The 8,934-nt window shown below is 50.5% G+C and overlaps 1 long non-coding RNA gene across 1 annotated transcript; it reads right to left on the minus strand.

The window, feature by feature from the left end:
* Window positions 1–2,142: 2,142 nt before the first annotated feature.
* On the minus strand, window positions 2,143–5,059 carry LOC138415252 (uncharacterized). The gene is made up of 3 exons (XR_011247166.1): window positions 4,786–5,059; window positions 4,395–4,587; window positions 2,143–2,823 (listed from the first exon to the last, which is right to left on the minus strand). It is a non-coding gene; the product is annotated as an uncharacterized lncRNA (long non-coding RNA).
* Between the last annotated feature and the right edge of the window lie 3,875 nt (window positions 5,060–8,934).

Here is an 8,934-nt window from a genome sequence, read left to right on the forward strand (position 1 = left end):
GGGGTGTGGACAAAGAATGGGGGCCCCGAAGAGGAGTAATTTAGGAAGTGAAGATGTCTCCAAGGGGTCCTCTGAGCTTAGTCTTAGGAAAGTCCATGAGACTTACCCTGGTGGCCCAGTGGTTAAGAACCCGCTCTTCCACAGCAGCTGGCACGGGTTCAATTCCTGGTCAGGGAATTAAGCTCCCTCATGCCTCACGACACAGCCAAAAAGATTGAAATGGGTAAAATAACAATCAGAATAATAGAATAATCTGAAAAAAATAAAGTTTTAAAGAAAAATCCATCAAGAGAAATGGAAGCAAGCCTTCTCAGGTGGGGGGAACAGAGCTATAAGGTACGGCACGGGTTGAGGATGAGAGCAGTGTCGGGTGAATGGAAGTGGAGCAGTAATCTTTGTGGCTGTGAATGGACCAGTCATCCTTATAGAAAGGGGTGAGGGGTGAGGGGGTGGGGAAGCAGGGGAATTGGACTGGAACTGGAAAGTTGTGTTCCGAGGTGAGCTGGTCCAGCTCTCCTCTCCTGGAATCCTGTACCACTTGACTTGCATCCCCCCCCACATTGGGCTGGCCTGGGGCGGGGGCAGGCATCCTGCAAGGAAGCTTCTGTCTGTCTGGGGGCAGCCAGGTCAGATCTTGCAAATATAAGACACTCAGAGATATGTACTGGGAGTCAACAGGATCCCCTGAGAGCTGAGTGCTCCAGGAAGAGGGGGAGGAGGGTTCCAGCAGGGTCTTGAAGGATGGGTGGGGTTTCTCCAAGAGTGGAGGAGGAGGGAAGTCAAAGGGGGGCCTTGGAGAGCTGGGAGGCTCACTTGCCTCTCCAGAGATCACGGGGTAAGGGGTGGCATGGGAGGTGGCCCAGGGAATAGAATCTGTTCAAGGGGCCTCAAGTTGAGGCTGTGAGCTCTCAGAGTTTTGACACTTGCTCTTCTCAGAAGGTTCTGTGTTCTCTAGGTTTCTAGGTCTTTTTTTTTTTTTTTTGGCCACATGGCTTGGCTTGCAGGATCTCAGTTCTATGACCAGAGGTTAAACACAGACCATGGCAGTGAAAGCCTGAAATCCTAACCACTAGGCCATCAGGGAACTCCCTAGGCTTCTGGGTCTTTACACATGCTGTTCCCTTGTCCTGAGGCTCCTTTCCTTTCTATATCTGTTGAACTGAAGCTTCAGGGCTCAGCTCTTGCACCCCCGACTCTGTGAAGCCTCCCTCCTCCCACACTCCTCACCCCTGGCAGCTTGAAATGGCTCAGCCCAAGCCCACCTGTGCCACAGCTGGTCTGGGCTCTACTGGGATGATCCATGCATGGCCCTGTCTTTCTCTTCCACAGATTGTAAGCCCTCAGGACAGAGACCATTGCTCAGTCCATTAAACCTTTCCCACAGCTCTGCCCAAAGTTGATAGTTTATATGTGTTGACTTTGAATGGAATCAATCAAAAATCAGTCCCTTAGCCCACAGCTGAAAGCATGGACGAGACAATTACCATTTGAAAAAGACCATATGGGTGATACGTGTTCACAATATTGTTTAATTCTAACCTTTACCTCTAAACACAAATAGGTAAAGAAACAAAGTCTGGCCTCATCCAGTCTTTGGTTGGTTCCTCATGCCCCAAATCGAGGCACTTCCTTGATTCTTCTCTTTCCCTCACCCCACATCCAACCACAGCTCATTCTATTGGCTCCACCTCCACGGTCCCATCCTCTTCTCTCCATCTCTACTGTTTCTCCCCAGGTCCACCGTCCTGCTCCTCCATCACCCCAGGACCCTGGAACCTGGCCTCCTGGATTCACTGGGGGCCCTTACAATGCAGGGGCCACCTGGCATTCAGAGTGACCTTTGAGAAACAGAAATCAGAAGACATCACTCCCCTGGGTAAAATCCTTCATGAATTCCCCCCACACATTCCTTGCTCCGGGCTATTGCTGCCCTCCTCTCCCCGCTGCCTTTCTGCTCTGTCTGGGCAGCAGCATCATTCCTGCCTGGGTCTCCCCACCCTGCCTGGATGCTCCTCCCCAACCTCCCTCTGCCTATTCAGGTCTCAAATCAAATGTTACCCCCACATCTTTTAGAAAACTCCAACCACTCTATCCCACGTCAAGGAAAATCAGGATGGGCCATGTATGAGAGAAAGTCTCAAATTGTATTGGCTTACGCAAGACCAAAGTTTATTTCTCTTTGATGTGAAAGCCTGGAAGTAGAAGGTCTAGGGGCTTCCCTGGTTCGATTCCTGGGTTGGGAAGTTGCCCTGGAGAAGGGATAGGCTACCTGTTCCAGTGTCCTTGGGCTTCCCTGGTGGCTTAGGTGGTAAAGAATCCACCTGCAATGCGGGAGACCAGGGCTTGATCCCTGGGTTGGGAAGATCCCCTGGAGGAAAGCAAAGCAATCCACTCCAATATTCTTGCCTGGAGAATTCCATGGACAGAGGAACCCGGTGGGCTATAGTCCACAGGGTCGCAGAGAGTAGAACACGACTGAGTGACAGCACAGCACAGCGCAGGAGGTCTAGGCTGGTTCCCCATAGGATCAGGAACCCTACCCAGGTATCTTCCATCTGTGGCATTATCAGAGGGTGTTTTCCTTCTCCTGGTCCAATATGGCTGTGTGAGCTTCAGCTATCACTGCTGCATTCTCACCAATTGGAAGACATGCCCTTTTCTTTAAGGATATTTCCCAGCGGTAGCTTCTGCTTACATCCCTTTAGTTAGGACTTAACCTCATGGCTACACTGAGCTTCAAGGGAGCCAGCCATCTGCCCAGAGTTACACAGGAAAAGGAGGAGTGGAATTGTCCAGTTCATTCCCTGGATGGGGAATCAAGATCTTGCAGTTAAAAAAAAAGAGAGAGAATGAAAATGAGAGGACACCCAGTAATCTCAGCCAGGATCACATCACCTGCTTTTTCCTATCAGGTGATAATTTCCCATTCAATTTATTGTTCTCTCTCTCCACTAGACCATGAACTCCATGAAGATAAGTTCTTTTTATTTTTATACTTATTAAAAACTTACTGTAGTAATAGTTGACTTATAATAATATGTAAGTTTTGGGTGTACAACATAGTAATTCACAATTTTTAAAGACTATATGCCCTTTATAGTTATTATAAAATGTTAGCTATATCCCCTGTGGAGTATAATATATCCTTGTAGCCTGTTTATTTTATACAGAGTAGCTTGTTGAAGACAAATTCTTTGCTAGGCTTGTCCATCACTGTACCTAGCACAGGGTAGGCTCTGAATTTTTATTAAATGAAAGATTGAAAGGCTCTTCACAATATTAGATGAAGGATGCATTCTCATTCCCATTTTACAGATGGTGACATGCTGGCTTCCCTGATCCTGCAGCTCCACCCTGAATTAGTTAGAAGCCAGGACACAAATACCTGGAGTCTGTCAATGCCATTTCCCTAGGAAATTCTGTCTCAAACTCTCATTTACGCTGCCTTTAGCCTCAATGGGATAAACACAAAAAATGATTGGGATAAGTTTCTGTAACCTTTCTGCTACTCACTAGGTGAGGCTGTTACATAGGATCCATGAGATAAATGCCTCCTTGAATTAGGCACATTTCATCCTTCCTTCCCAGGGCTGTTAGGAGGATTAAATGAGATAACACATGGGAAAGCTCTTTGAAAAAGACTCCGTGGTCACTAGATGGTCGGCCCCTACTGTATGCAGAAACACGGAACACAGCTCACTGAGGCTAAGCTGCAGCTTCTTAGGCCCCAAGAACTCTTTAGTAAGAGAATGAAGCGGTCAGGGAAGGCTTCAAGGAGGAAGCATTCCTCCCCACCCCCAGCCCTTTGTGTTGTCCAGCTTGTGGGATCTTAGTTCCCAGACCAAGGGTCAAACCTGGGGCCTCGTCACTGAAAGCACAGAGTCTTAACCACTGGATGGCCAGGGAATTCCCAAGGAAGAGGCATCTTGAAAGGTGGTACTCTAGTGTAGAACATTTGACCAAATTATCTCTGTTCCCTGTGTGCTGACCCCTGAGGCCACTACCTTTTTCCAACCTAGTCCACAGGAGCCTGCATCTTCCCAGCCTTGCCAGGACTATCTCATCCATCTCTAATCCCACCATCTAGCCCCAGGGGTGAAAGCACAAAAGCACAAACCACAAGTGGAGACAGCAGCTCTAGGGTGCTCACACATCCCCAGAAACCACAGGGCTTTGAAATGAGGAAGAGCTGGGGACTTCCTGGCAGTCCAGCAGTTAGAACTTTGCCTTCCAATGCAGGAGGTATGGGTTCGATCCCTGGTTGGGGAGCTAAGATCCCACATGCCTCACAGCCACCTCCCCAAAAAACCCAAAACAAAACAGAAGCAATATTGTAATAAATTCAATAAAGACTTTTAAAAAAAAGACTAAAAATTGCTGTTGTTTTCACTCACTAAGTCATATCTGACTCTTTGCAACCTCATGGACTGTAGTACGCCAACCTTTCCTGTCCTTCAGTATCTCCCAGAGTTTCCTCAAATTCACGTCCATTGAGTCTGTGATGCCATCTACCCATTTCATCCTCTGCCGCCCTCTTCTCCTTTTGCCTTCAGTCTTTCCCAGTATCAGGTCTACATTTTTATAAATCTTTAAAGAAAAAAAAAAAAAAAGGAAGAGTTTAGTCTTAGAATAAGCCCCAGCCCAGGGTGGGACACTGAAATCTCTCCACCTCATCTTTTTCCCATTAAGTAGCAACCCCTGACCCTCTGCTTCCTCATCCAGACAGCAATATTTGATTGCAGGGCATAAAGACCACCTTTCCTAAGGTCAGCTATCGTTACTCACCGGCTGTGCAACTGTTGATCCTCACAAAACTGGAGGAAAGGGAGGACACAGAGAGGTCATGTAACCAGAGGTCACACAGCTCATCAGCAGCCACCCGGAGCAGGATTCGCTCACAGACAGCCGAGGTCCACAGCTTGGGATGGGGACAGGGAGGGAAACCTCTCAAGGAAATGGCTCTTCTGGGTCAGTGAGAGTTCAAGGCCATGCAGGCCAGGGCCCAGGAGCAGGGCAGGGGCGGGGCTACAACAGACTGGAAACTGCAGCCCTCTAGACTGACCCAGGCCTGCAGGGCGGGCGGGCCAGAGTTCCTTGGATCCCCTGGGAGAGGCTCAACACCCTACTCTCACCACTGGGGGCCCAGGTGACCCCAGACACAGGCCTGGGTGGGGCGCTCTATACCCAAAGGACCTGCGGGGAGATGCAGAGAGCCTGAGGGCTGGGGGAGAACCTGCTGGAGTTCAGGGAGCAGGGGGCCTCCACGGAGGAGACAACACGTCCTGCGGCCTCTGTGCATGGGAGCAGGGATCCGGGAGTGGGGAACCCTGTGTGGGCAGAGAGCCTATAGAGAGGGTCATCTCTTCCTTCCCACATGCTCCAGGGACCTGCTGACCACACATGCCTACCCACCCTCCCCACCCCACCCCACCCCACCCCCGCCACCGCAACCAGTCACTCCTGGCTCCTAAGGATAAAAGTCCAAATTCTTCCTTCTGACCTCCTGGCCTGGTCTTCCTGTCTGTGAACTTGCGCCTGATCCCAGGTCTTGCCCAACTGATCCTAGCCTCCATGCTCTCCCTTGAACTAGTTAGAGGTTAAAATTGAGCTCAGTCCCTCCTCCTGTCCAGGCAGCTACCCTTCGGTTGACCCAGCACAGACGACTGCCAGTCCTCTTGCGGGGATCTCCTCCCCTCCCTGCGGGGCCCCCTGTGATTGTCACCCTCTGCTTTCAGGGCGGGCCTGCACCCAATAGGAGCTCAGGACTAGGGGTGGCAGGGACTGACCACGGCTATCCAGGCTGCCAGCCACCCAGTTGGAAACTGCCTCTGCCCTCCCTCTTTCTCACCCTTTGGAATACTCAGAACCAGGGGTTTCCCTGATGGTCCACTGGTTAAGACTTCACGTGCTTCCAATGCAGGGGGCCTGGGTTCGATCCTTGGTCGGGGAACTAAGATCCCACATGGTACGTGGTGTATTTCAAAAAGTAAAATGGAATGAAATAGAACTACAGAGCAGCCACTTCTGCCAGGTGGGAAGGGGTGGGAGGCGGGGGGGTGGGGGTGGGATTTGTGCCTGCCGTGCCTGTGTTCACTAGTGAGTGTCTGTGTGACAAGACAGGTGTTGGTGGACCCTGGGGGAGAGGAAGAAGGTGGGAGGGTATGAGCTTCCACCCTCCCTCTGTCTAGCCCCTGGCCCGACTCTCACTTATATCCTTTGGGATCCACGGTAGACCCACCCCTCCTCCAGGCAGGTGGGTCTCCCTGTCAGTCTGGGCCTCGCCTGCACCCCAGTCTGTGAAAGCTTCTCTCTCCATCCCTGCTGGAGGAGGTCAGATGGCTTCTTCAGAAAAGAGCCCAGCCTGACTTGGGGGACTGCCCCTCCCTCAGCGAACAGCTCCACCCCTTGTTGGCCCCTTCTATCTTCTGAAGCAGATGTGTGGGGCCTCTGCCTGACAGCTGATGGCAGAGTCTGTCTCTGGGGGCCTGGGCTCATGGGTGTGTCTCCCACTGGGTATGTGTCTCTGTGTGTATGTGTGTGGGCAGGGGGGGTGGTGGTGGGAGGAGTTGTAGTTAAACCAATGGCTTTGGAGTCAAACCAGCTGGGTCTAGCCTCTTGCTAGCTGTGTGACCTTGAGTAAGTTTCCAGATGTCTTTGAAGTCTCAGACTCTTCATCCATAACATCCAGTCTCCTGGAGAGGCTGTGCAGGTGGAATGAGATGTGGTCCAGGAAGCGCTTAGCACAGCTGCAGTCACATAGTAAGGTCTGCTAAATGGTAGGTTTGGTGGTTAAGAGAAAACCCCAGTGAGCACCACAGTCCTTCGATATGTTGGACCTTGAGGTCTGATGCTCCTGGCAGGTGAGGGTAGATGCCCAAAGGCCTGGCCGATAGGGAAGGGGGAAAGCAAGGCCACTGGGTCACCCAAACCCTGATCCTTGCTTCTCCTCCTTCGGGAACTATTCCTATCAGGGGACCTTGAGCTGCCCACCCCCCACTCCCAGCAGGAAGGCTGAACTCTGGGGAAACCTCAGGAGGGAAACCTCTGTTCTTCCCTTGAGCCCCTGGTTTTCCTTGAGGGGAAGCCAGCCAGCTCCAGCAGACCCAGCTTAATAACTCAACTGTCCCTCTGGGAGCCTGGATGAGGCCAGAGAGCCCCAAAGTGCAAACTGCTTTTTGTTTAATTTTTTTTAAGCAGCACTTTTTAATTTTTATTTTATATTCAAGTTGATTTATACTGTTGTGTTAGTTTCAAGTGTACAGCAAAGTAATCCAGTTATACCTATACACGTATCCATTCTTCTTCTGATTCAGGTTATTACAGAATATTGAGTTCCCTGTGCTATACAGTAGTTCCTTGTTGATTATCTATTTTATATACAGTAGTTTGTATATGTTCATCCCAAACTCCAAAACTCCCAAACTCCCCCCTTGTTTCTTTTTGAATAGACCTGGAGCAGCCAATCAGGAACCAGAGCCTCAGCTCTACACTTCCACTGGTTAATTTCAAGTGGGGCCTGACTGTTAGTGCTGAAGGGTCCTGGGTGGGGCAGGGTGGGGAGTACAAAGCAGTGTCTGCACAGGCCTGGGCCTCTATCTCAGGATCCAGTGTTGTCAGCTGGGCGATTTGGGAGGGGCCCACATTAACTCATCTTGTCTGGGAGGAAAACAACACTGGCTCTGATACTTGAGGGGAGAGAAGGATGGGGGAAGGGTTTACAGTCTGTGCCTTAGTTTTTATTTAATTTATCTGGCTATGCCTGCTCTTATTTGTGGCATGTGGGAGTTTGCGCTGTGGCATGTGAACACTTAGTTGTGGCATGTGGGATCTAGTTCCCTGACCAGGGATTGAACCTGGGCCCCGTGGACTGGGAACGCAGAGTTTTAGCCACTGGACCACCAGGGAAGCCTCTGTGCCTCAGTTTTCCTTTGGATAACTGGATGAGATGCGGTTTTCTAAGCCTCAACTTTGAGAAGATGAGGAAGTTAGTTTACTTATTCATCTAAGAAGCAGGTCCACAGCATTTATTTTGCATCTATTAATGTGTCAGGAACCCTGCTCGGTGCTTGGGGATACAGAAAGCCAGGCAGACAGGCCTGGTAACCTCAGAGTCTGGGGGAGAGTAAAGACTGCTGTCCTGAGACTGTGCGGACAATGGCAACAGCCCAGAACCCATGGGAGCTTCCTGTGTAAAAAAAATCACTTCATTTTGGCCAGCAAACCCCAGGAGGGAGCAGGGATTCCCTCTTGTGGCTTAGCAGAGAGGTAAACAGATGCGCTCAAAGCAATATAGCAGGTGTGTCTGTGAAGGAATGAGCCCACAGCGAGTGGGATCTGTTTATCTCAGTTGGGAAGCCCTAAAGGGTGGCTGCTAAGAAGGCCTGCAGGTACCTGCGGTGCATGGGCACCCTCATCCTTCTGCCTCATATGCCCACAGATCCCAAGCCTTGCATGACCAGAGGGCATCCTCTCACACCCCAGGCTCTGGTGCTGGAAGATGTCACTCAGACCAAACGTGGCCCAACTCCTGGATTTGGCTCCACTAAGCTCTTCAGTGTTTGTGTGTGTGCTGTTGCTCAGTCGTGTCCGACTCTTTGGGACCCTATGGACTGTAGCCTGCCAGGCTCCTCTGTCTGCAGAATTTTCTAGGCAGGACTACTAGAGTGGGTTGCCATTTCCTTCTCCAGGAAATCTTCCTGGCCCAGAGACTGAACCTGAGTCTCTTACATCTCCTGCACTGGCAAGCACACTTAAGTTCTTTGACCAAAGGAGATATGATTGCCAGGGTGATAGTGGCTTCCATGTCCTGGGGTAGCCAGAAAACTTTCAAGGATGTCAAGGGGCTGTACTGAGAAGTACTTCTGTTGGGCAAGGACAGGGTGAGCATCAGAAAGAAAGATATAATTAGGCTAACTTGAAATAAACCAGGTGTAA

Source organism: Ovis canadensis, chromosome 11 (genome assembly GCF_042477335.2).
Source record: "Ovis canadensis isolate MfBH-ARS-UI-01 breed Bighorn chromosome 11, ARS-UI_OviCan_v2, whole genome shotgun sequence".
NCBI lineage: Eukaryota > Metazoa > Chordata > Mammalia > Artiodactyla > Bovidae > Ovis > Ovis canadensis.